Genomic DNA, 24,224 nt, shown 5'->3' with positions numbered 1-24,224 from the left:
TGAATGATATATGATAAAATATATTTAATACAGCTGAATGATATATGATAAAATATATTTAATACAGCTGAATGATATATGATAAAATATTTTAATACAGCTGAATGATATATGATAAAATATATTTAATACTGCTGAATGATATATGATAAAATATATTTAATACAGCTGAATGATATATGATTAACTATATTTAATACAGCTGAATGATATATGATAAAATATATTTAATACTGCTGAATGATATATGATCAAATATATTTAATACAGCTGAATGATAAAATATATTTAATACAGCTGAATGATAAAATATATTTAATACAGCTGAATGATATATGATAACATGTATTTAATACAGCTGAATGATATATGATAAAATATATTTAATACAGCTGAATGATATATGATAAAATATATTTAATACTGCTGAATGATATATGATAAAATATATTTAATACAGCTGAATGATAAAATATATTTAATACAGCTGAATGATATATGATAAAATATATTTAATACAGCTGAATGATATATGATAAAATATATTTAATACAGCTGAATGATATATGATAAAATATATTTAATACAGCTGAATGATAAAATATATTTAATACAGCTGAATGATATATGATAAAATATATTTAATACAGCTGAATGATATATGATAAAATGTATTTAATACAGCTGAATGATATATGATAAAATATATTTAATACAGCTGAATGATATATGATAAAATATATTTAATACAGCTGAATGATATATGATAAAATATATTTAATACAGCTGAATGATATATGATAAAATATATTTAATACAGCTGAATGATATATGATAAAATATATTTAATACAGCTGAATGATATATGATAAAATATATTTAATACAGCTGAATGATATATGATAAAATATATTTAATACAGCTGAATGATATATGATAAAATGTATTTAATGCAGCTGAATGATATATGATAAAATATATTTAATACTGCTGAATGATATATGATAAAATATATTTAATACAGCTGAATGATACAGTGGGGGAAAAAAGTATTTAGTCAGCCACCAATTGTGCAAGTTCTCCCACTTAAAAAGATTAGAGAGGCCTGTAAATTTCATCATAGGTACACGACAACTATGACAGACAAATTGAGAAAGAAAAATCCAGAAAATCACATTGTAGAATTTTTAATGAATTTATTTGCAAATTATGGTGGAAAATAAGTATTTGGTCACCTACAAACAAGCAAGATTTCTGGCTCTCACAGACCTGTAACTTCTTCTTTAAGAGGCTCCTCTGTCCTCCACTTGTTACCTGTATTAATGGTACCTGTTTGAACTTGTTATCAGTATAAAAGACACCTGTCCACAACCTCAAACAGTCACACTCCAAACTTCACTATGGCCAAGACCAAAGAGCTGTCAAAGGACACCAGAAACAAAATTGTAGACCTGCACCAGGCTGGGAAGACTGAATCTGCAATAGGTAAGCAGCTTGGTTTGAAGAAATCAACTGTGGGAGCAATTATTAGGAAATGGAAGACATACAAGACCACTGATAATCTCCCTCGATCTGGGGCTCCACGCAAGATCTCTGGAGATTTCTGGATATTTCTGTTGTATTTTTTGACTTTGTTTGTTTTGCCCCATATGTAACTCTGTATTGTTGTTTTTATCGCACTGCTTTGCTTTATCTTGGCCAGGTCGCAGTTGTAAATGAGAACTTGTTCTCAACTGGTTTACCTGGTTAAATAAAGGTGAAATAAAAAAATAAAATAAAAATCTGACCACGTGGGGTCAAAATGGTCACAAGAACGGTGAGCAAAAATCCCAGAACCACACGGGGGGACCTAGTGAATGACCTGCAGAGAGCTGGGACCAAAGTAACAAAGCCTACCATCAGTAACACACTACAGTGCCAGACATGTCCCCCTGCTTAAGCCAGTACATGTCCAGGCCCGTCTGAAGTTCTCTACAGTGCATTTGGATGATCCAGAAGAGGATTGGGAGAATGTCATATGGTCAGATGAAACCAAAATAGAACTTTTTGGTAAAAACTCAACTCGTCGTGTTTGGAGGACAAAGAATGCTGAGTTGCATCCAAAGAACACCATACCTACTGTGAAGCATGGGGGTGGAAACATCATGCTTTGGGGCTGTTTTTCTGCAAAGGGACCAGGACGACTGATCCGTGTAAAGGAAATAATGAATGGGGCCATGTATCATGAGATTTTGAGTGAAAACCTCCTTCCATCAGTAAGGGCATTGAAGATGAAATGTGGCTGGGTCTTTCAGCATGACAATGATCCCAAACACACCGCCCGGGCAACGAAGGAATGGCTTCGTAAGAAGCATTTCAAGGTCCTGGAGTGGCCTAGCCAGTCTGAAGATCTCAACCCCATAGAAAATCTTTGGAGGGAGTTGAAAGTCTGTGTTGCCCAGCGACAGCCCCAAAACATCACTGCTCTAGAGGAGATCTGCATGGAGGATTCGGCCAAAATACCAGCAACAGTGTGTGAAAACCTTGTGAAGACTTACAGAAAACGTTTGACCTGTGTCATTGCCAACAAAGGGTATATAACAAAGTATAGAGAAACTTTTGTTATTGACCAAATACTTATTTTCCACCATAATTTGCAAATAAATTCATTAAAAAATCATACAATGTGATTTTCTGGATTTTTCTCTCTCATTTTGTCTGTCATAGTTGACGTGTACCTATGATGAAAATTACAGGCCTCTCTCATCTTTTTAAGTGGGAGAACTTTTAGAATTGGTGGCTGACTAAATACTTTTTTTCCCCACTGTATGTTACATTAACGAAGGACAGACTATGATGAGTAATGTCATTACTCTCCATTCAGCATCAATGCATCGCTTGCCAGTTTTAATGACATTTCTATTTTGTCCTATCAACATATCGATGTGTCATCTTTCCCTGGCATAATCAAGCAAACTCAGCCTTGTGCACCAGCAGCGCTCAGATTGGTCACTATATTTAGCTAGACAACGTACACTGGCACAACATTGCAGGTAGGGCTATAACGGCAAACAATTCTATTATTTGAGGGTTGGTTTGTTTTGTGGAGGCTCATTTCAGAGTCCTTTTGAGATGAGATGAGTGTTTCCATCAGAGCAGAAACAGCATTATTTCAGTAGATCATTTCATGGCGCACTGTACACACTCAGATCCAATACTAAAGAAGAAGATGGTGGTTGATAATCAAATATCATGTGTCTTCTTGTACAGACCTACAGTACATAGAGTTCATATACTCCTATACAAGAGCTCCTCCATATACAGTACATTTCGGAAAGTATTCAGACCCCTTTACCCCCTCATTAATCTACACACAATACCCCATAATGATAAAGCAAAAACAGGTTTGTAAATTGTTTTGCAAAAAAATAATCAAAGAAATCCTGAAATATCACATTTAACATAAGTATTCAGATCCTTTACTCAGTACTTTGTTGAAGCACCTTTGGCAGCGATTACAGCCTCGAGTCTTCTTGGGTATGACGCTACAAGATTGGCACACCAGTATTTGGGGAGTCTCTCCCGTTCTTCTCTGCAAATCCTCTCAAAGCTCTGTCAGGTTGGATGGGTAGCGTCGCTGCACAGCAATTTTCAGGTCTCTCCTAAGATGTTAGATCGGGTTCAAGTCCGAAATCTGGCTGGGCCACTCAAGGACATTCAGAAACGTGTCCCGAAGCCACTCCTGCGTTGTCTTGGGTGTGTGCTTAGGGTTGTTGTCCTTTTGGAAGGTGAACCTTTGCCCCAGTCTGAGGTCCTGAGCGCTCTGGAGCAGGTTTTCATCAAGGATCTCTCTGTACTTTGCTCTGTTCATCTTTCCCTCGATCCTGACTAGTCTCCCAGTCCCTACCACTGAAAAACATCCCCACAGCATGATGCTGCCACCACCATCTTTCCCCATAGGGATGGTGCCAGGTTTCCTCCAGACGTGATGTGACACTTGGCATTCAAGCCAAGGAGTTCAATCTTGGTTTCATCAGACCAGAGAATCTTGCTTTTCATGGTCTGAGAGTCCTTTAGGTGCCTTTTGGCAAACTCCAAGTGGGCTGTCATGTGCCTTTTAATGAGGAGTGGCTTTAGTCTGGCCACTCTACCATAAAGGCCATCTTGTTGGAGTGCTGCAAAGATGGTTGTCCTTCTGGAAGGTTCTCCCATCTCCACAAAGGAACTTTGGAGCGCTGTCACAGTGACCATCGGGATCTTGGTCACCTCCCTGACCAAAGCTGTGACGTAACAAAATGTGGAAAAATACATTTACATTTTAGTCATTTAGCAGACGCTCTTATCCAGAGCGACTTACAGTTAGTGAGTGCATACATTTTCATACTGGCCCACAGTGGGAAATGAACCCACAACCCTGGCGTTGCAAGCGCCATGCTCTACCAACTGAGCTACAAGGGGTCTGAATACTTTCTGAATGCACTGTATACACTCAATATTTAATACTCCTCCATGCAAGTGATAGATAGGAGAAATACACATCTTGCCTGTTTCCAACCCATAATATCCCTGTCCAGCTCTTCTCCAACCCATAATATCCCTGTCCAGCTCTTCTCCAACCCATAATATCCCTGTCCAGCTCTTCTCCAACCCATAATATCCCTGTCCAGCTCTTCTCCAACCCATAATGTCCCCGTCCAGCTCTTCTCCAACCCATAATATCCCCGTCCAGCTCTTCTCCAACCCATAATATCCCCGTCCAGCCCTTCTCCAACCCATAATATCCCTGTCCAGCTCTTCTCCAACCCATAATATCCCTGTCCAGCTCTTCTCCAACCCATAATATCCCTGTCCAGCTCTTCTCCAACCCATAATGTCCCCGTCCAGCTCTTCTCCAACCCATAATATCCCCGTCCAGCTCTTCTCCAACCAATAATATCCCCGTCCAGCCCTTCTCCAACCCATAATATCCCTGTCCAGCTCTTCTCCAACCCATAATATCACTGTCCAGCTCTTCTCCAACCCATAATATCCCTGTCCAGCTCTTCTCCAACCCATAATATCCCTGTCCAGCTCTTCTCCAACCCATAATATCCCTGTCCAACTCTTCCCCAACCCATAATATCCCCGTCAAGCTCTTCTCCAACCCATAATATCCCCGTCCAGCCCTTCTCCAACCCATAATATCCCTGTCCAGCTCTTCCCCAACCCCCTAATGCCCCAGTCCAGCTCTTCTCCAACCCATAATATCCCTGTCCAGCTCTTCTGCAACCCATAATATCCCCGTCCAGCTCTTATCCAACCCATAATGTCCCCGTACAGCTCTTCTCAAACCCATAATATCCCTGTCCAGCCCTTCTCCAACCCATAATGTCCCCGTCCAGCTCTTCTCCAACCCATAATATCCCTGTCCAGCTCTTCTCCAACCCCCTAATGGCCCTGTCCATCTCTTCTCCAACCCATAAAATCCCTGTCCAGCTCTTCTCCAACCCCCTAATGCCCCTGTCCAGCTCTTCTCCAACCCCCTAATGTCCCCGTCCAGCTCTTCTCCAACCCATATTGTCCCCGTCCATCTCCTTTCTCCAACCCATAATGTCCCCGTCCAGCTCTTCTCCAACCCATAATGTCCCCGTCCAGCTCTTCTCCAACCCATAATGTCCCTGTCCAGCCCTTCTCCAACCCATAATGTCCATGTCCAGCTCACTGCTATATATACTCTATACTCTACGCTCTGATTGCAGCCATACATCATGGCCTGTGCCATATGGCACGTTGTCAAGTAACTAACCGTAACTGCAGCAATTTTGTGATATATCTTGCAAGGAGTTATAAGTCTGACAGAGAGAAGAGTAGTGGTTTTTGGAGGTATATTTTACAAGAGGTTGTGTACAAACTTTTGGATAAGAGTGAGAGCAAGTGTAATGCATTACAGTCGACCAATAATAACTAATCTATAGCTCCCTTGCTGAAAAGATGGTTGTCCTTCTGGAAGGTTTTCCCATCTCCACAAAGGAACTTTGGAGCGCTGTCACAGTGACCATCGGGTTCTTGGTCACCTCCCTGACCAAAGCTGTGACGTAACAAAATGTGGGAAAATACATTTACATTTTAGTCATTTAGCAGACGCTCTTATCCAGAGCGACTTACAGTTAGTGAGTGCATACATTTTCATACTGGCCCCCAGTGGGAAACGAACCCACAACCCTGGCGTTGCAAGCGCCATGCTCTACCAACTGAGCTACAAGGGGTCTGAATACTTTCTGAATGCACTGTATACACTCAATATTTAATACTCCTCAATGCAAGTGATAGATAGGAGAAATACAAATCTTGCCTGTTTCCAACCCATAATATCCCTGTCCAGCTCTTCTCCAACCCATAATATCCCTGTCCAGCTCTTCTCCAACCCATAATATCCCTGTCCAGCTCTTCTCCAACCCATAATATCCCTGTCCAGCCCTTCTCCAACCCATAATATCCCTGTCCAGCTCTTCTCCAACCCATAATATCCCCGTCCAATTCTTCTCCAACCCATAATATCCCCGTCCAGCCCTTCTCCAACCCATAATATCCCTGTTCAGCTCTTCTCCAACCCATAATATCCCCGTCCAGCACTTCTCCAACCCATAATATCCCTGTTCAGCTCTTCTCCAACCCATAATATCCCTGTCCAGCTCTTCTCCAACCCATAATATCCCTGTCCAGCCCTTCTCCAACCCATAATATCCCGTCCAGCTCTTCTCCAACCCATAATATCCCTGTCCAGCTCTTCTCCAACCCATAATATCCCTGTCCAGCCCTTCTCCAACCCATAATATCCCTGTCCAGCTCTTCTCCAACCCAAAATATCCCTGTCCAGCCCTTCTCCAACCCATAATATCCCCGTCCAGCTCTTCTCCAACCCATAATATCCCTGTCCAGCTCTTCTCCAACCCATAATATTCCCGTCCAGCTCTTCTCCAACCCATAATATCCCTGTCCAGCCCTTCTCCAACCCATAATATCCCTGTCCAGCTCTTCTCCAACCCATAATATCCCTGTCCAGCCCTTCTCCAACCCATAATATCCCCGTCCAGCTCTTCTCCAACCCATAATATCCCCGTCCAGCTCTTCTCCAACCCATAATATCCCCGTCCAGCTCTTCTCCAACCCATAATATCCCTGTCCAGCTCTTCTCCAACCCATAATATCCCCGTCCAGCTCTTCTCTAACCCATAATGTCCCCGTCCAGCTCTTCTCCAACCCATAATATCCCCGTCCAGCTCTTCTCCAACCCATAATATCCCCGTCCAGCTCTTCTCCAACCCATAATATCCCTGTCCAGCTCTTCTCCAACCCATAATATCCCTGTCCAGCCCTTCTCCAACCCATAATATCCCTGTCCAGCTCTTCTCCGACCCATAATATCTCCGTCCAGCCCTTCTCCAACCCATAATATTCCTGTCCAGCTCTTCCCCAACCCATAATGTCCCCGTCCAGCTCTTCTCCAACCCATAATATCCCTGTCCAGCTCTTCTCCAACCCATAATATCCCTGTCCAGCTCTTCTCCAACCCAAAATATCCCTGTCCAGCTCTTCTCTAACACATAATATCCCTGTCCAGCTCTTCTCCAACCCATGATGTCCCCGTCTTGCTCTTCTCCAACCCATAATGTCCCCGTCCAGCTCTTCTCCAACCCATAATATCCCTGTCCAGCTCTTCTCCAACCCATAATATTCCTGTCCAGCTTTTCTCCAACCCATAATATATCCCGTCCAGCCCTTCTCCAACCCATAATGTCCCCGTCCAGCTCTTCTCCAACCCATAACATCCCTGTCCAGCTCTTCTCCAACCCATAATATCCCTGTCCAGCTCTTCTCCAACCCATAATATCCCCGTCCAGCCCTTCTCCAACCCATAATGTCCCCGTCCAGCTCTTCTACAACCCATAATATCCCCGTCCAGCTCTTCTCCAACCCATAATATCCCTGTCCAGCTCTTCTCCAACCCATAATATCCCCGTCCAGCCCTTCTCCAACCCATAATATCCCTGTCCAGCTCTTCTCCAACCCATAATGTCCCCGTCCAGCTCTTCTCCAACCCATAATATCCCCGTCCAGCTCTTATCCAACCCATAATGTCCCCGTCCAGCCCTTCTCCAACCCATAATATCCCCGTCCAGCTCTTCTCCAACCCATAATGTCCCCGTCCAGCTCTTCTCCAACCCATAATATCCCTGTCCAGCCCTTCTCCAACCCCCTAATGCCCCTGTCCAGCTCTTCTCCAACCCATAATATCCCTGTCCAGCTCTTCTCCAACCCATAAAATCCCTGTCCAGCTCTTCTCCAACCCATAATATCCCCGTCCAGCCCTTCTCCAACCCATAATGTCCCTGTCCAGCTCTTCTCCAACCCATAATATCCCCGTCCAGCCCTTCTCCAACCCATAATGTCCCCGTCCAGCTCTTCTCCAACCCATAATGTCCCTGTCCAGCCCTTCTCCAACCCATAATATCCCCGTCCAGCTCTTCTCCAACCCATTTTGTTCCCGTCCAGCGCTTCTCCAACCCCCTAATGCCCCTGTCCAGCTCTTCTCCAACCCATAATATCCCTATCCAGCTCTTCTCCAACCCATAAAATCCCTGTCCAGCTCTTCTCCAACCCCCTAATGCCCCTGTCCAGCTCTTCTCCAACCCCCTAATGCCCCTGTCCAGCTCTTCTCCAACCCATAATGTCCCGTCCAGCTCTTTTCCAACCCATAATGTTCCTGTCCAGCCCTTCTCCAACCCATAATGTCCCCGTCCAGCTCTTCTCCAACCCATAATGTCCCCGTCCAGCTCTTTTCCAACCCATAATGTTCCCGTCCAGCTCTTCTCCTACCCATAATGTCCCTGTCCAGCGCTTCTCCAACCCATAATGTCCCCGTCCATCTCCTTTCTCCAACCCATAATGTCCCCGTCCAGCTCTTCTCCAACCCATAATGTCCCCGTCCAGCTCTTCTCCAACCCATACTGTCCCCATCCAGCTCCTCTCCAACCCATAATGTCCCTCTCCAGCCCTTCTCCAACCCATACTGTCCCCATCCAGCTCTTCTCCAACCCATAATGTCCCTGTCCAGCCCTTTTCCAACCCATAATGTCCATGTCCAGCTCGCTGCTATATATACAGTGGGGGAAAAAAGTATTTAGTCAGCCACCAATTGTGCAAGTTCTCCCACTTAAAAATATGAGAGAGGCCTGTAATTTTCATCATAGGTACACGTCAACTATGACAGACAAAATGAGGGAAAAAAATCCAGAAGATCACATTGTAGGATTTTTAATGAATTTATTTGCAAATTATGGTGGAAAATAAGTATTTGGTCAATAACAAAAGTTTCTCAATACTTTGTTATATACCCTTTGTTGGCAATGACACAGGTCAAACGTTTTCTGTAAGTCTTCACAAGGTTTTCACACACTGTTGCTGGTATTTTGGCCCATTCCTCCATGCAGATCTCCTCTAGAGCAGTGATATTTTGGGGCTGTCGCTGGGCAACACGGACTTTCAACTCCCTCCAAAGATTTTCTATGGGGTTGAGATCTGGAGACTGGCTAGGTCACTCCAGGACCTTGAAATGCTTCTTACGAAGCCACTCCTTCGTTGCCCGGGCGGTGTGTTTGGGATCATTGTCATGCTGAAAGACCCAGCCACGTTTCATCTTCAATGCCCTTGCTGATGGAAGGAGGTTTTCACTCAAAATCTCACGATACATGGCCCCATTCATTCTTTCCTTTACACGGATCAGTCGTCCTGGTCCCTTTGCAGAAAAACAGCCCCAGATCATGATGTTTCCACCCCCATGCTTCACAGTAGGTATGGTGTTCTTTGGATGCAACTCAGCATTCTTTGTCCTCCAAACACGACGAGTTGAGTTTTTACCAAAAAGTTATATTTTGGTTTCATCTGACCATATGACATTCTCCCAATCCTCTTCTGGATCATCCAAATGCACTCTAGCAAACTTCAGACGGGCCTGGACATGTACTGGCTTAAGCAGGGGGACACGTCTGGCACTGCAGGATTTGAGTCCCTGGCGGCGTAGTGTGTTACTGATGGTAGGCTTTGTTACTTTGGTCCCAGCTTTCTGCAGGTCATTCACTATGTCCCCCCGTGTGGTTCTGGGATTTTTGCTCACCGTTCTTGTGTTCATTTTGACCCCACAGGGTGGGATCTTGCGTGGAGCCCCAGATCGAGGGAGATTATCAGTGGTCTTGTATGTCTTCCATTTCCTAATAATTGCTCCCACAGTTGATTTCTTCAAACCAAGCTGCTTACCTATTGCAGATTCAGTCTTCCCAGCCTGGTGCAGGTCTACAATTTTGTTTCTGGTGTCCTTTGACAGCACTTTGGTCTTGGCCATAGTGGAGTTTGGAGTGTGACTGTTTGAGGTTGTGGACAGGTGTCTTTTATACTGATAACAAGTTCAAACAGGTGCCATTAATACAGGTAACGATTGGAGGACAGAGGAGCCTCTTAAAGACGAAGTTACAGGTCTGTGAGAGCCAGAAATCTTGCTTGTTTGTAGTTGACCAAATACTTATTTTCCACCATAATTTGCAAATAAATTCATTAAAAATCCTACAATGTGATTTTCTGGAATTTTTTTCTCATTTTGTCTGTCATAGTTGACGTGTACCTATGATGAAAATTACAGTCCTCTCTCATCTTTTTAAGTGGGAGAACTTGCACAATTGGTGGCTGACTAAATACTTTTTTTCCCCACTGTACTCTATACTCTACGCTCTGATTGCAGCCATACATCATGGTCTGTGCCATATGGCACGTTGTCAAGTAACTAACCGTAACTGCAGCAGTTTTGTGATATGTCTTGCAAGGAGTTATAAGTCTGACAGAGAAGAGTAGTGGTTTTTGGAGGTATATTTTACAACAAGTTGTGTACAAACTTTTGGATAAGAGTGAGAGCAAGTGTAGTGCATTACAGTCGACCAATAATAACTATCTATAGCTCCCTTTCCAGAGCGCCAGGTTTCTGATTACCAACTAGAATAATAACTAGAAAGAAAGTGCAATATTTTATAAAAGAATGAACAACCACACACACACACACACACACACACACACACACACACACACACACACATCTTTGCCCAGACACATCCTCTCTCCTCCGACCAGGAGCCCAACATGTTTTCACACTATCTTTCCTATTTCCCTCCAAATGACTTCATCTCCAGAGAGAAACCCCAAAAAGTCTATTATCACAGCCATTGTTTTTCCAACACTTCACTTTTAGTAAATAGGTGGTGAAAAGAGGCTGCTTTTTTTTTTTACACTTGTGTTGTGCCATCTCTTAGATTGGTTGTGTCTGCCACATTCAAAGTCCAGGGACACAATGTAACAGAATGTCTTGCAACGTTTTGCTCAGAATATTGATGGTATTGTCTCCCCATCATGTCAAAGAAATAGAGAAATAGTCACCACTGAATAGCTGACAACATGGTATTGATAAACATCTACATTTGAGTCATTTAGCAGACACTCTTATCCAGAGACACTTACAGTTAGTGAATGCATACATGTTTTTTTTTTTTTTTTTTTTCCAGACTGGACCCCATGGGAAATGAACCCACATCCCTGCCGGCCAAACCCTCCCCTACCTTGGACCAATTGTGCACCGCCCATGGGTCTCCCAGTCGTTGCCAGCTGCGACAGATCCTGGACTCGAACCAGGAACTCTGGTGGCACAACTAGCACTGCGATACAGTGCCTTAGACCACTGCGCCACTCGGGAGTAGGACATGTTCGTTTTTGCTCTAAAGCAAATATGTATTAAGATCTGCCAAGAGACCAAAGGTGGCAGAACGGAGTGCTCGGGTTGGGTGTAGGGTTTGAGCATAGCCTGAAGGAAGGGTGGGGCAGTTCCTCTTGCTGCTCCGTAGGCAAGTACCATGGTCTTGTAGTGGATACAAGCTTCAACTGGAAGGCAGTGGAGTATGTGGAGGAGCAGGGTGACTTGGGAAGGTTGAAAACCAGGTGAGCTGTAGCGTTCTGGATAAGTTGCAGGGGTTTGATGGCACAAGCGGGGAGCCCAGCCAACAGCGAGTTGCAGTAGTCTAGACAGGAGATGACAAGTGCCTAGATTAGGTCCTGCACCACTTCCTGTGTGTGGCAGGGTCATACTCTACGGATGTTGTAGAGCATGAACCTGCAGGAGCGAGTCACTGCTTTGATGTTTGCAGAGAACGACAGGGTGTTGTCCAGGGTCACGCCAAGGTCCTTTGCACTCTGGTAGGGCGACACTATGGAGTTGTCAACCATGATAGAGAGGTCTTTGAGCGGGCAGGCCTTCCCTGGGAGGAAGAGCAGTTCCGTCTTGTTGAGGTTAAGCTTGAGGTGGTGGGCTGACATCCAAGCTGAGATATCTGCCCGGCACGCAGAGATGCTTGTCGCCACCTGGGTGTCAGAAGTTGAAGGAGAAAAGTAGTTGAGTGTCATCCGCATACCAATGATAGGAGAGACAATGTGAGGATATGATGGAGCAGAGTGACTTGGTGTATAGAGAGAAGAGGAGAGGGCCTAGAACCGAGCCCTGGGGGACACCAGTGGTGAGAGACGTGGTGCAGACACTGATCCTCTCCACGTCATCTGGTAGGACGGCCTGCCAGGTAGGATGCAATTCAAGAGTGTGCAGCGCCTGAGACGCCCAGCCCTGAGAGGATGGAGAGGAGGATCTGATGGTTCACGGTGTCGAAGGCAGAGGATAGATCTAGGAAGATGAGAACAGAGGAGAGAGAGTCAACTTTGACAGTGAGGAGAGCCTCCGTGACACAGAGAAGAGAAGTCTCGGTTGAGTGACCCATCTTGAAGCCTGAATGGTTAAGGTCAAGAAACCACAACGAGAGAGTTGATCAGAGACAGCACACTCAAAAGTTTTGGAAAGAAAAGAAAGGGACACAGGTCTGTAGTTTTTAGTTTTTGAAGTCAGATGAGTTGAGTGTTGGTTTCTTGAGGATGCGAGCGACTCGGGCAATTTTTAAGTCAGAGGGGACGCAGACAGTAGTTAGGGATGAGTTGAGGGAAATGAGGAATGGGAGAAAGTCTCTGGAGGAGGGGATGGAGTTGAGCGACAAAACCTATTCCCCCTAAGGAGACTGAAAAGATTTGGCATGGGTCCTCAGATCCTCAAAAGGTTCTACAGCTGCACCATCGAGAGCATCCTGACTGGTTGCATCACTGCCTTGTATGGCAACTGCTCGGCCTCCGACCGCAAGGCACTACAGAGGGTAGTGCGTACGGCCCAGTACATCACTGGGGCCAAGCTTCCTGCCATCCAGGACCTTTATACCAGGTGGTGTCAGAGGAAGGCCCTAAAAATTGTCAAAGACTCCAGCCACCCTAGTCATAGACTGTTCACCCTGCTACCGCATGGCAAGCGGTACCGGAGTGCCAAGTCTAGATCCAAGAGGCTTCTAAACAGCTTCTACCCCCAAGCAATAAGACTCCTGAACATCTAATCAAATGGTTACCTAGAATATTTGCATTGCCCCCCCACCCCTTTTTTACGCTGCTGCTACTCTGTTTATTATCTATGCATAGTCACTTTAATAACTCTACCTACATGTACATATTATCTCAATTACCTCGACTAACCGGTGCCCCCGCACATTGACTCGGTACCGGTACCCCCTGTATACAGCCTCACTATTGTTATTTTTACTGCTGCTCTTTAATTATTTGTTACTTTATTTTGTATTATTTTATATTGTATATTTTTGTGATTTTTTTGGTATTCTTTCTTAAAACTACATTGTTGGTTAAGGGCTTGTAAGTAAGCATTTCACTGTAAGGTCTACACCTGTTGTATTCGACGCTTGTGACAAATAACATTTGATTTGATTTGAGCGGGCAGGTTGTTAGGTGGCCAGACCTCACTAGTCACAGGATTTCATCTGGAGAGAGAGGGGAGAAAGAGGTCAAGGAGTAGGGTAGCTTTGTGTGAGTGGGACCATTGGACTCAATAGGCTGAGTGAATAAGGAGCGGATGTCGTCAACCTTCTTTTCAAAGTGGGTGACAAAGTCGTCCGCAGGGAGGGAGGAGGAAGGGGGAGGGGGTGGAGAATTAAGAAGGGAGGAGAAGGTGGAAAAGAGTTTCCTAGGGTTAGAGGCAGAAGCTTGAAATTCTTGACTGATAGAAAGTGGCTTTAGCAGCGGATACAGAGGAAGAGAAGGTAGAGATGAGGGAGTGAAAGGATGATAGGTCCTCCGGAAGTTAAGTTTTCCTCCATTTTCGCTCAGCTGCCCGCAGCCCTGTTCTGTAAGCTTGCAATGAGTCACTCAGCAACGGAGCAGGAGGAGAGGGCCGAGCCGGCCGGGAGGTAAGGAGACAGTGCGAGTCATAGGATGTGGAAAGGGAGGAGAGTAGGGGCGAAGAGGCAGCATCAGGAGACAGGAGGGAGAAGGATGTAGCAGAAGGGAGATGATAGAATAGAAGAGGAGAGAGTAGTGGGAGAGTCAGTCTACATTGCAACGGCGCATGACCATCTGGGTAGGGGTTGAGTGGCTAGGGTTGGAGGAAAGGGAGACAGAAAAGGAAACAAAATAGTGATCAGAGACCTGGAGGGGGGGTTGCTGTGAGATCAGTCGGCGAACAGACTCTAATAAAGATGAGGTCAAGCGTATTGCCTGCCTTGTGAGTTGGAGGGGATTGGGAAAGGTTGACTTTAAAAGAGGCAAGGAGGGGAAGGAGAAATTTGGAAAGAAATGAATTGAAGGCAGACGTTGTGAGGTTGAAGTTGCCAAGTACGAAGAGTGGTGAGCCATCGTCAGGAAATGAGCTTATCAAGGTGTCAAGCTCATTGAGGAACTATCTAAGGACACCTGGTGGCAATAGTTGACCACAATGTTAAGCTTGAGTGGACAAGTGACAGTGACAGCATGGCACTCAAATGAGGAGATGGACAGGTGAGTGGGAGAAAATCTCCACTTAGGAGAAACTAGTAGCCCTGTGCCACCACCGCGACAACCAGATGCTCTCGGACTATGAGAGAAAACATAGTCAGATGAAGAGAGAGCAGCTGGAGTAGCAGTGTTCTCTGGGGTGATCCATGTCTCCGTCAGGGCCAAAAAGTCTAGGGAGTGAAGGGCAGCATAGGCTGAGATGAACTCTGTGTTCTGGAATGCAGATCGGCAGTTCAAAACGCTGCCAGAGACCCGGAATTCCACATGGGTTGTGCACGCAGGGTCCACTAAATTAGAAGAGGAGCAGCCAAGGGGTGGGGAGCGTCTGTAAAGCATACAGGGAGAGGTGCGAACAGGTATAGAAAACAAACACATGGGCCTCCTGAGTGGCACAGCAGTCTAAGGTACTGCATCCCAGCGCTAGAGACGTCACTACAGACCCTGGTTCGATCCCAGGCTGTGTCGCAGCCGGCCGCGACCGGGAGACCCATGAGGCAGTCCACAATTGGCCCAGCGTTGGTAGGGGAGGGTTGGCCCGGCCGGGATGTCCTTGTCCCATCGCGCTCTAGCGACTCCTGTGGCCGGCCGGGCGCATGCACGCTGACTTCGGTCGCCAGCTGTACCGTGTTTCCTCCGTCACATTGGTGCGGCTGGCTTCCGGGTTAAGCGATCAGTTTGTCAAGAATCAGTGCTGCTTGGCGGGGTCTTGCTCCGGAGGACGCATGGCTCTCGACCTTTGCCTCTCCCGAGTTCGTACAGGAGTTGCAGCGATGGGACAAGACTGTAACTACCAATTGGATATCACGAAATCTGGGGAGATAAAGGGGTAAAAAGTACATACAAATAAATAAACACACAGTGGCCAAAGCTACAAAAGAGCAAAATGAGGTTATCAGTAATTACCTAGGTGAGATACTGAAGTGAGAGAGCCTTCAGCAGAACAACTAGTTAGAACCGTCTTTGTTTCGGCGACAGTCTTAGTGTGCCGCTTACACCAGCCTCTGAGAAACCAGGGCAGGCTGAAGTACTAACGCGAATTGTTAATTGCCTAGGAGAGGAGAAACCGCTCCCCCTCCAACACAGCCACTGATTACCAAAACAAGTCACAAATTGCCCCTTGATCCTGGTTGATCCTGGTTGATCCTGGTTGATGTGTCAACAATCATCTGCATGTTATGAGCAGTCAGCGGTTCACACACCAGGTAGCCCACTGGGAAGACAGGCAGCACTTAAAGGAGATGGCCCTAGCTAGCAAAAAGACAGGAGTAGACCACAGATAAAGACAAACAAATTATACTTATCACTCCTGGAGATATTATGAATTCTCTAGCTATAGAATGAAGCATACTAGTTGTGTTGTCTTTGGGTGAGCATCAAGCATAATGTTTTCTCCTTAAATGCAAGCATATTTCAGAGCAATTTCCATATGTATTCATTGTTGCATTGTCAGAGATCCAGCTAAGTGTATGTCACTGTAAAGGGGTGAGTGTTTATCCTCTTTTAAAAAAGAAATATCCTCAAAGTTGAAATAAATAGACTTGGGTAGGCTATGAGCCTGTTGTGGTTTGGATTGGCCTAAATTGAGATGAGAACGGAACTGAGAGGGAGAGCGAGAGAGAGAGAGAGAGAGAGAGAGAGAGAGAGAGAGAGAGAGAGAGAGAGAGAGAGAGAGAGAGAGAGAGAGAGAGAGAGAGAGAGAGAGAGAGAGAGAGAGAGAGAGAGAGAGAGAGAGAGAGAGAGAAGGAGAGAGAGAGAGAGAGAGAGAGAGAGAGAGAGAGAGAGAGAGAGAGAGAGAGAGAGAGAGAGAGAGAGAGAGAGAGAAGGAGAGAGAGAGAGAGAGAGAGAGAGAGAGAGAGAGAAGGAGAGAGAGAGAGAGAGAGAGAGAGAGAGAGAGAGAGAGAGAGAAGGAGAGAGAGAGAGAGAGAGAGAGAGAGAGAGAGAGAGAAGGAGAGAGAGAGAGAGAGAGTAAGAGAATGAGTGAGAGTTCCACAGCCCACATTGAGTAAGTGAATTCACAGAGGAAAGCTTCTCTCACATTCATCTGAAACACAAAGGCGTGGAGAGAGAGCCCTCTGCGTCAGAGCTGCTATTATGAGATATGTTTGTTTGTTAAAATGCATTAACATCTTGGCACCACTTTGATCGCTTTCTCTCCCTCTCTCTCCTCCTGCCTTTAAAACAAGCAAAAGAGACAGACCAGAAACTATCTGGAATTACAACATTATGAGGAGGTCTGAGATGAGTCATGGATTACTGTAGACTGACTGGAGGTCTGAGCTGAGTCAGGGATTACTGTAGACTGACTGGAGGTCTGAGCTGAGTCAGGGATTACTGTAGACTGACTGGAGGTCTGATCTGAGTCAGGGATTACTGTAGACTGACTGGAGGTCTGATCTGATTCAGGGATTACTGTAGACTGACTCACAGTCATAGGATGCATCTCAAACGGCACCCTATTCCCTATATAGTGCACTATTTTAGACCAGAGCCATATAGGGAATAGGATGCCATTTGTGACGCAGACCAAGTCACGTCATTGGTTGTCAAATATTCCTGTCAGACCTTTTATGACTGTCTCACACACCCTGTGTGGCTCCGCGCAATAAGGGACCACAGAAGAAGAGCCACTTCCTCTCACTCAGACAGTGGAGGCGAAGCAGGTGGTTACAGGTTGAGCCTTCCTTTGCCTCATATGGATACGAGGGGGAACTTTAAACTGCTTGACCTTTCTGCCTTTGATCATCTTGATTTCCTGTTTTCACTGCATGCATCCAAAATGGCACTCTATTCACTACCTTTGACCAGGGCCCATTCAAATCACATTTTATTTGCCACTTGCGCCGAAATACAACAGGTGTAGACCTTACAGTGAAATGCTTATTTACAAGCCCGTAACCAACAATGCAGTTTAAAGAAAAAAATAGATAAGTACAAAATAAAAATAGCAAATAATTAAAGAGCAGCTGTAAAATAAAACAACAGTAGGGAGGCTATATACAGGGGGTACCGGTACAGAGTCAATGTGCGGGGGCACCGGTTAGTCGAGGTAATTGAGGTAATATGTACATGTGGGTAGAGTTAAAGTGACTATGCATAGATAATAAACAGAGTAGCAGCAGCGTAAAAGCGGGGGTTGGGTGGGTGGGGACAATGCAAATAGTCCGGGTAGCCATGATTAGCTGTTCATATTCCCTACATAGAGCATTACATTTGACCAGGGCCCATGGTGCTCTGATCAAAAGCCCATAGTGCTCTGATCAAAAGCCCATGGTGCTCTGATCAAAAGCCCATGGTGCTCTGATCAAAAGCCCATGGTGCTCTGATCAAAAGCCCATGGTGCTCTGATCAAAAGCCCATGGTGCTCTGATCAAAAGCCCATGGTGCTCTGATCAAAAGCCCATGGTGCTCTGATCAAAAGCTCATGGTGCTCTGATCAAAAGCCCATAGTGCTCTGATCAAAAGCCCATGGTGCTCTGATCAAAAGCCCATGGTGCTCTGATCAAAAGTAGTGCATTAAGTAAGGAATAGGGTGTCATTTTAGCCGCTGTCTGTCTGTCTGTCTGTCTGTCTGTCTGTCTGTCTGTCTGTCTGTCTGTCTGTCTGTCTGTCTGTCTGTCTGTCTGTCTGCCTGCCTGCCTGCCTGCCTGCCTGCCTGCCTGCCTGCCTGTCTGTCTGTCTGTCTGTCTGTCTGTCTGTCTGTCTGTCTGTCTGTCTGTCTGTCTGTCTGTCCTCAGGTGCTTAGTTGTCCTGCTTTGTGCCACATAAACCCAGGAGATTGGCTGCCTTGGTTTTGCCTCGGTCCACATAAACCCAGGAGATTGGCTGCCTTGGTTTTACCTCGGTGTACATAAACCCAGGAGATTGGCTGCCTTGGTCTTGCCTCGGTCTATCAGTGCCAGCTACAGTGACAGTGATCAGTGGACATGGATTGTTTTGCTCTATCTCTGGGCTGGAGGATGTCCTTGGGCCTGACACTCAGACAATCTCAGGACGTGTCTCAAACAGCACCTCACTGCCTAGATAGTGCACTATTTTTGACTAGGGCCAATAGGACTCTGGTGTAAAGTAGTGGACTATATAAGGAATGGGGTGGTATTTGGAACTAACACTGACCACGTTTACATGCACACCAATATCCTGTTATTATTCAGGATATTCAAGTATTCTGTTTTTGAGTTGACGCATATAAACAAAACAGTTTGTATCCCGGTTATGAGAAACCCGGATAAGTTGCCTGGGATATGCTGATCTTAGACGGGATGCACCGGCATGTAAACATCTCATCCCGTCTACTGTTGTTGTTTTTTTTCGCGGTCTGCGCAGGCTCAGTTTCACATATCACGGGTGGTTGTGTGATGATGTTTTACATTTTAGTCATTTTAGTCATTTAGCAGACGCTCTTATCCAGAGCGATTTACAGTCAGTGAGTGCATACATTTTTCATACTGATTGTCAAACAAATCAAATAAAAAAGCAGGCTACCTGCGCAGATCCATCCACCATAATAATCCCATAATAATTGATTTAGCTGATACTCTGTACTGGCCTTTATAGCCTACTGGTTTAGGGCTACTTTCACCCCTAATTTAGATAAATTGCTGCTTATAATTTTTTTACATTTGGTATGCCATATTATGCTTTCCGACATATGGCAGGCCATTTGTATTTAGATGCATGCAGCTTCTCTTCTGTCGTAACGTGTTGCCCCAGAAGGCTAAATAAAGTAGTGCTCACCAGAAAAACATTTTTACATCAAGAGAATGAATGCATCAGTAATCTAGTTAACACCGGGAAAGACGTCTGATTCGTTTAGGGATCGGGGAGAAAACACAATCATGTCAAAACAGTGGAAAGATTGTTTCCGGTTGCAAAATGTCGAAATGTCATCAGTTTGACCGGTTTTAAGGAAATGAAAAGCTGAGAAAACTATGAAAACACGTTTCTGATAAGACTTCAGTTCATCTTTGTCGTTGAAATACTGTCTGCTTGCATGACAGTGTCAAAGATAACAGTTACACGCACATTCACATTTTTTCAAGAGATGCTGAAAGGAAGACATTTTATTTCTCCACTCCTGTTCCCAAGACAAATTTAACATTTGTTGTATCATTTTACTGCAAGGAATGCATAATACCGCAGGAGTTAATATTATAATAAGCTACATGTGAGAGGTTATAGGCTTACAGTCAGTGTCCAGATATCAGTTATTGTTCCATTTAACACATATTAATTTAGGAATATTCTGTTTATTCATGGGTACAGGGATACTCTTGAGTGGGATATCAAAGGTGCATGTAAACATCATATCCCGAATAAGACCTTAAACGGGATATGAGCTAGGCCTACTATCCGAAATACTGTGCTCATGTAAACGTGGTCACTATCTCAGGCTTCCAGCGGACAGTTTATGTCTGGTTAAAACCCCCTGGAGTTGATGTCTGTTCCCCTGCGGGAATCAATTAGCATTTAAAAAAAATCCCCATCACATTCCAATCTGTTTAAGCTAGAGATATGCATGCTAGAGATATGCATGGGCTGCGTCTCAATATGCCACATCTGCCAATGGCGGCCTTCACCGTCTGCCGTTGGAAGTTGGCCGAGCTACAGCAATCGGTCTTCTCACGAAAACATCTCTAGGGTCCGAACGGTTTGGCCTAAAAAAACTAATGTGGACTCTACAAGGTGGCGAAAGCGTTCCACAGGGCCTCACGTTGACTCCAACGCTTCCCACAGTTGTGTCCAGTTGGCTGGATGTCCTTTAGGCGGTGGACCACTCTTGATACACACGGGAAACTCACATACACAAAACATGCACTCATTAAACATTTATAAATATCCCATTCATGACATAGTATAAAGTATAAATATGTATATAAATACCTTATAAATAATCTGATGAGTTGACAATAACTCCTTTATAACTGGCTTATAAGTACATTAGTAGTACATTATTAATCATTTACAACACGGTGAACACACTATGATCAAACCACTTATTAATTATTGACATTTACAAATGTAGGATTAATGATTAGTAAATGGTAAGTACACTGTGGTCCACTGTAGCTCAATTGGTATAGAGCATGGCGCTTATAACGCCAGGGTAGTGGTTTTCGATCCCCGGGACCACCCATACGTAAAAATGGATAAAAGCGTCTGCTAAATGGCATATTATTATTATTATTATTATTAAACTGCAAAATGCTAGTTTTCATGTTCATGCTGACAACAGAGTTATTTATTGTTGTACAGCTGCACTGAATAAGGCCTTCGAAGAACTGCCTTTACTATTGTCCGGACCAAGTTGCTTTTAAAAGCTGAAAAGACAGAAGTTGATGGTTTTTCACGAAATCTAAGATGAAACCTCAGACTTTTCCTTGTATAGTCACTAAGCAGGACAAGCAAATAGAAAGAGTAGCAACTTATAAGTACTTGGGTTTCTTCTTAGATGAGTCTCTCACCTTTAAACCCCACATTGAAAGCACTGTGAAAATTCTGAGGCTCAAGTAGGGTTTTTATTTTCGTAAAATAAGTCATGTTTTTCTTTTGAAGCGTGAAAGAGGCTTGTTTTTCCGCTACATTGGTGCCTGTAATTGATTATGGGTCGTAGAGAGTCTCCCCTTTCCATAGAGTGGTCATAATAGTTCGTAGGCATAAACGGTTGAGACACTACAGACGTTTTTCGTGAGAAGACTGATTTTCGGGACGCCTCATGGTCTGTCAAACACCGCTCTAGCTCTGTCACCTTTCACCGCAGATGCGATGTCGGCGGATGAGGTGGATTGAGAAATCATCTAGTTTAAATTGATGGATTTTGATGGGGATTTTTAAACACTATGAAAGAAAATGATGCAAACCATCTTGCTGTTCAATGTGTAAATTGATGTTTTTTTAAACTGTAGAGCTTTGTGTTTTATGTTGTGTCTTCAACTTTGTGTGCTGCTATTTTGGCCAGGTCTGAACAAAAATATAAATGCAACGTGTAAAGCGTTGGTCCCATGTTTCATGAGCTGAAATTTCTCTCAAATGTACTGTCACGACTTCGGCCGAGGCTGCCTCCCCTCCTTGTTCGGGCAGGCTTCGGCGTTCGTAGTCACCGGAGTACTAACCACTGCCGCCCCAATCATCATCACACTTGTCTTGTCAATCACACACACCTGGTTCCTATCCACTAGTTAGTTTGTGTATAAGTGTAACTTAGTAAAAACATAGAAATTGTTGCATGTTGCGTTTATATTTTTGTTCAGTATCTACACTACATGTCCAAAAGTATGTGGACACCTGCTCGTCCAACATCTCATTCCAAAATCATGGGCATTAATATGGAGTTGGTCCCCCCTTTGCTGCTATAACAGCCTAAACTCTTAGGGGAAGGCTTTTCACTAGATATTGGAACATTGCTGCGGGGACTTGCTTCCATTCAGCCACAAGAGTATTAGTGAGGTCAGGCACTGATGTTGGGCGATTAGGCCTGGCTCGCAGTTGGCGTTCCAATTCATCCCAAAGGTGTTCGATGGGGTTGAGGTCACACCGATCTCGACAAACCATTTCTGTATGGACCTCGCTTTGTGCACGGGGGCATTGTCATGCTGAAACAGGAAAGGGCCTTCCCCAAACTGTTGCCACAAAGTTGGAAACACAGAATCGTTTAGAATATCATTGTATGCTATAGCGTTAAGATTTCCCTTCACTGGAACTAAGGGGCCAAGTCCGAATCATGAAAAACAGCCCCAGACCATTATTCCTCCTCCACCAAAACTTTACAGTTGGCACTATGCATTTGGGCAGGTAGCGTTCTCCTGGCATCTACCAAACCCAGATTTGTCGGACCATCGGACTACCAGATAGTGAAGCGTGATTCATCACTCGAGAGAACGCGTTTCCACTGCTCCAGAGTCCAATGGCGGCAAGCTTTACACCACTCCAGCCGACGCTTGGCATTGCACATAGTGATCTTAGGCTTGTGTGCGGCTGCTCGGCCATGGAAACCCATTTCGTGAAGCTCCCGACGAACAGTTATTGTGCTGAAGTTGCTTCCAGAGGCAGTTTGGAACTCGGTAGTGAGTGTTGCAACCGAGGACATACAATTTTCACGCGCTACGCGTTTCAGCACTCGGCGGTCCCGTTCTGTGAGCTTGTGTGGCCTACCACTTCGCGGCTTGAGCCACTTTTGCTCCTAGACGTTTCCACTTCACAATAACAGCACTTACAGTTGACCGGGGCAGCTCTAGCAGGGCAGAAATTTTACGAACTGACTTGTTTGAAAGGTGGTATTCTATGACAGTGCCACGTTGAAAGTCGCTGAGGTCATCAGTAAAGCCATTCTACTGCCAAAGTTTGTCTATGGAGATTGCATGGCTGTGTGCTCGATTTTATACACCTGTCAGCAACGGGTGTGGCTGAAATAGCCGTATCCACTAATTTCAAGGGGTGTCCACATACTTTAGTATATACAGCTGCGGAAAAAATTAAGAGACCACTGCAAAATTATCAGATTCTCTGGTTTTACTATTTATAGGTATGTGTTTGGGTAAAAATAACATTTTTGTTTTATTCTATAAACTAATCACAATATTTATCCCAAATTCCAAATAAAAAGATTGTCATTTAGAGCATTTATTTGCAGAAAATGACAACTGGTCAAAATAACCAAAAATATGCAGTGTTGTCAGACCTCGAATAAAGCAAAGAAAATAAGTTCATGTTCATTTTTAAACAACACAATAGTAATGTTTTAACTTAGGAAGAGTTCAGAAATAAATATTTGGTGGAATAACCCTGATTTTCAATCACAGCTTTCATGCGTCTTGGCATGCTCTCCACCAGTCTTTCACATTGATGTTGGGTGACTTTATGCCACTCCTGGCGCAAAAATTCAAGCAGCTCGGCTTTGTTTGATGGCTTGTGACCATCCATCATCCTCTTGATCACGTTCCAGAAGTTTTCAATGGGGTTCAGGTCTGGAGATTGGGCTGGCCATGACAGGGTCTTGATCTGGTGGTCCTCCATCCACACCTTGATTGACCTGGCTGTGTGGCATGGCGCATTGTCCTGCTGGAAAAACCAATCCTCAGAGTTGGGGAACAATGTCAGAGTAAATGGAAGCAAGTTTTCTTCCAGGACAACCTTGTACGTGGCTTGATTCATGCGTCCTTCACAAAGACAAATCTGCCCGATTCCAGCCTTGCTGAAGCACCCCCAGATCATCACTGATCCTCCACCAAATTTCACAGTGAGTGCGAGACACTGTGGCTTGAAGGCCTCTCCAGGTCTCCGTCTAACCATTAGACGACCAGGTGTTGGGCAAA

Source organism: Coregonus lavaretus (assembly GCF_964263955.1).
Source record: "Coregonus lavaretus genome assembly, contig: HAP1_SCAFFOLD_152, whole genome shotgun sequence".
Lineage (NCBI taxonomy): Eukaryota > Metazoa > Chordata > Actinopteri > Salmoniformes > Salmonidae > Coregonus > Coregonus lavaretus.
Note: the sequence above shows the minus strand (reverse complement) of the source record.